We start from the raw sequence: 6,000 nt of genomic DNA on the forward strand, positions 1-6,000 counted from the left end.
TCATAATTACTGGACATCACATTTATAATTACTGGACACGACACTCATATTAATGGACATCGCACTCAGAATTACTGCACACGAAACTCATAATTACTAGACACGAAACTTATAACTACTGGACACAACACTCATATCTACTGGACACGAAACTCATAATTACTGGACACAACACTCATAATTACTGGACACGAAACTCATAATTACTGGACACAACACTCATATCTACTGGACACGAAACTCATAATTACTGGACACAACACTCATATCTACTGGACACGAAACTCATAATTACTGGACACAACACTCATATCTACTGGACGCGAAAATCATAATTACTGGACACGAAACTTATAACTACTGGACACAACACTCATATCTACTGGAAACGACACTCATAATTACTAGACACCACACTCATAATTACTGGACACCACACTCATAATTACTGGACACAACACTCATAAATACTGGACACAACACTCATAATTACTGCACACAACACTCATAAAACTGGACACCACACCCATTATTACTGGACACGACACTCATAATTGCTTGGAACAACACTCATAATTACTGGACACAACAAAAATAATTACTGGACACCTCACTCATTATTACTGGACACGACACTCATAGTTACTGGACACGACACTCAAAATTACTGTACACAACACTTATAATTACTAGACACAACACTCATAATTACTGGACATCACAGTCATAATTACTGAACAAGACACTCATAACTACTGGACACAACACTCATAATTACTGGACATCACATTCATAATTACTAGACACGACACTCATAATTACTGGACATCACACTCATAATTACTGGACATCACATTCATAATTACTGGACAAAACACTTATAATTACTGGACATCACACTCATAATTACTGGACATCACATTCATAATTACTAGACACAACACTCATAATTACTGGACATCACACTCATAATTACTGGTCACTCACAATTACTGGACACGAAACTCATAACTACTGAACACAACACTTATAATTACTAGACACAACACTCATAACTACTGGACACCACACTCATAATTACTGGACATTACACATAAAATTACTGAACACAACACTCATAATTACTGGACACCACACTCATAATTACTAGACACAACACTCAATTACTGGACACCACACTCATAATTACTGAACACCACACTCATAATTACTGGTCACGAAACTCACAATTACTGGACACGAAACTCATAACTACTAAACACAATACTCATAATTACTGGACATCACACTCATAACTACTGGACACAACACTCATAACTATTGGACATCACACTCATAATTACTGGTCACTCACAATTACTGGACACGAAACTCATAACTACTGAACACAACACTTATAATTACTAGACACAACACTCATAACTACTGGACACCACACTCATAACTACTGGACACCACACTCATAATTACTGGACATTACACATAAAATTACTGAACACAACACTCATAATTACTGGACACCACACTCATAATTACTGGACACCACACTCATAACTACTGGACACCACACTCATAACTACTGGACACCACACTCATAATTACTGGTCACTCACAATTACTGGACACCACACTCATAACTACTGGACACCACACTCATAATTACTGGACACCACACTCATATCTACTGGACACAACACTCATAATTACTGGACACCACACTCATAACTACTGGACACCACACTCATAACTACTGGACACCACACTCATAATTACTGGACACCACACTCATAACTACTGGACACCACACTCATAATTACTGGACACCACACTCATAACTACTGGACACCACACTCATAACTACTGAACACCACACTCATAATTACTGGACATTACACATAAAATTACTGAACACAACACTCATAATTACTGGACACCACACTCATAATTACTAGACACAACACTCAATTACTGGACACCACACTCATAATTACTGAACACCACACTCATAATTACTGGTCACGAAACTCACAATTACTGGACACGAAACTCTTAACTACTAAACACAATACTCATAATTACTGGACATCACACTCATAATTACTGGACATCACACTCATAATAACTGGACATTACACATATAATTACTGAACACAACACTCACAATTACTGGACACGAAACTCACAATTACTGGACACGAAACTCATAACTACTGAAAACAACACTCTAGTCACTGGACACAACACTCATAATCACTGGACACAACACTCATAATTACTAGACACAACACTCATAATTACTGGACACCGCACTCATAATTACTGGACATCACACTCATAATTACTGGACATTACACATAAAATTACTGAACACAACACTCATAATTACTGGACACGAAACTCACAATTACTGGACACGACACTCATAACTACTGAAAAAAACACTCATAATCACTGAACACAACACTCATAATTACTGGACACAACACTCATAATTATTGGACATCACACTCATAATTACTGGACACAACACTCATAATTACTGGACACAACACTCATAATTACTCATAATTACTGGACACAACACTCATAATTACTGGACATCACACTCATAATTACTGGACACAACACTCATAATTACTGGACACCACACTCATAACTACTGGACACAACCGTCATAATTACTGGACACGACATTCATAATTACTGGACACAACACTCATAATTACTAGACACCACACTCATAATTACTGGACACGATATTCATAATTACTGGACACAACACTCATAATTACTAGACACCACACTCATAATTACTAGACACCACACTCATAATTACTGGACACCACACTCATAACTACTGGACACAACACTCATAATTACTGGACACGACACTCATAACTACTGGACACAACTGTCATAATTACTGGACACGACATTCATAATTACTAGACACGACATTCATAATTACTGGACACAACACTCATAATTACTAGACACCACACTCATAATTACTAGACACTACACTCATAATTACTGGACACGACACTCATTACTACTGGAAACAACCGTCATAATTACTGGACACGACATTCATTATTACTGGACACAACACTCATAATTACTAGACACCACATTCATAATTACTAGACACCACACTCATAATTACTGGACACCACACTCATAACTACTGGACACAACACTCATAATTACTGTACACGAAACTCATAATTAATGGACACGACACTCATAACTACTGGACACAACACTCATAATTACTGTACACGAAACTCATAATTACTGGACGCAACACTCATAATTACTGGACACGACACTCATAACTACTGGACACAACTGTCATAATTACTGGACACGCCATTCATAATTACTGGACACAACACTCATAATTACTGGACACGACACTCATAACTACTGGACACAACACTCATAATTACTGTACACGACACTCATAATTACTGGACACAACACTCATAATAACTGGACACGAAACTCATCATTTCTGGACACGGAACTCATTATTACTGGACACGAAACTCATAACTACGGAACACAAAACTCATAATTATTGGACACAACACTCATATTTACTGAACACGAACCTCATAATTACTGGACACAACACTCATATTTACTGGACACCACCCTCATAATTACTGGACACAATACTCATAATTACTGGACACAACACTCATAGTTACTGGACACAAAACTCATAATAACTGGACACAACACTCATAATTTCTGGACACAACACTCATAATTACTGGACACAACACTCATAGTTACTGGACACGAAACTCATAATTAATGGACACAAAACTATAACTGGACATAACACTCATAATTACTGGACACAACACTCATAATTACTGGACGCAATACTCATAATTACTAGACACGAAACTCATAATTACTGGACACAAAACTCATAATAACTGGACACAACACCCATAATTTCTCGACACAAAACTCAAATTACTGGACACAACACTCATAATTACTGGGCACGACACTCATAATTACTGGAGATCACACTCATTACTACAGGACACACCTCTCATGGACTGGACACAAAACCCATAATTACTGGACACAACACTCATAATTACTGGACACAACAATCATAATTACTACACACCACACTCATAATTACTGGACACAACACTCATTATTACTGGACACAACACTCATAATTACTGACCACAACACCCATAATTACTGGACACAACACTCATAATTTACTGGACACCAACCTTATAATTACCGGACACAACACTCATAATTACTGGACACAACACTCCTAATTATTAGACACAAACACTCATTATTACTGGACACGAAACTCCTAATTATTGGACACAAAACGCATAAATACTGGACACAAAACTCATAACTACTGGACACCACACTCATAATTACTGGACACAACACTCATAATACCTGGACACGAAACTCATAATTACTGGACACAAAACTCATAATAACTGGACACAACACTCATAACTACTGGACACAAAACTCGTAATTACTGGACACAACACTCATAATTACTGGAAACGACACTAATAATTACTGACCACAACACTCATAATAACTGGACACCACACTCATAATTATTGGACACCACACTCATAATTACTGGACACAACACTCATAAATACTGGACACAACACTCATAATTACTGGACACCACACTCATTATTACTGGACACGACACTCATTGACTGGACACAAAACCCATAATTACTGGACACAACACTCATAATTACTGGACACAACAATCATAATTACTACACACCACACTCATAATTACTGGACACAACACTCATAATTACTGACCACAACACCCATAATTACTGGACACAACACTCATAATTTACTGGACACCAACCTTATAATTACCGGACACAACACTCATAATTACTTGACACAACACTCCTAATTATTAGACACAAACACTCATTATTACTGGACACGAAACTCCTAATTATTGGACACAAAACGCATAAATACTGGACACAAAACTCATAACTACTGGACACCACACTCATAATTACTGGACACAACACTCATAATACCTGGACACGAAACTCATAATTACTGGACACAAAACTCATAATAACTGGACACAACAATCATAACTACTGGACACAAAACTCGTAATTACTGGACACAACACTCATAATTACTGGAAACGACACTAATAATTACTGACCACAACACTCATAATAACTGGACACCACACTCATAATTATTGGACACCACACTCATAATTACTGGACACAACACTCATAAATACTGGACACAACACTCATAATTACTGGACACCACACTCATTATTACTGGACACGACACTCATAATTACTTGGAACAAAACTCATAATTACTGGACACAACAATAATAGTTACTGGACACCTAACTCATTATTACTGGACACAACACTCACAGTTACTGGACACGACACTCATAATTTCTGTACACAACACCTATAATTACTGGACACGACACTCATAATACCTGGACACGAAACTCATAATTACTGGACACAAAACTCATAATAACTGGACACAACACTCATAACTACTGGACACAACACTCATAATACCTGGACACGAAACTCATAATTACTGGACACAACACTCATAACTACTGGACACAAAACTCGTAATTACTGGACACAACACTCATAATTACTGGAAACGACACTAATAATTACTGACCACAACACTCATAATAACTGGACACCACACTCATAATTATTGGACACCACACTCATAATTACTGGACACAACACTCATAAATACTGGACACAACACTCATAATTACTGGACACCACACTCATTATTACTGGACACGACACTCATAATTACTTGGAACAAAACTCATAATTACTGGACACAACAATAATAGTTACTGGACACCTAACTCATTATTACTGGACACAACACTCACAGTTACTGGACACGACACTCATAATTTCT

The sequence above is a fragment of the Mya arenaria genome, chromosome 13 (genome assembly GCF_026914265.1).
Source record: "Mya arenaria isolate MELC-2E11 chromosome 13, ASM2691426v1".
Lineage (NCBI taxonomy): Eukaryota > Metazoa > Mollusca > Bivalvia > Myida > Myidae > Mya > Mya arenaria.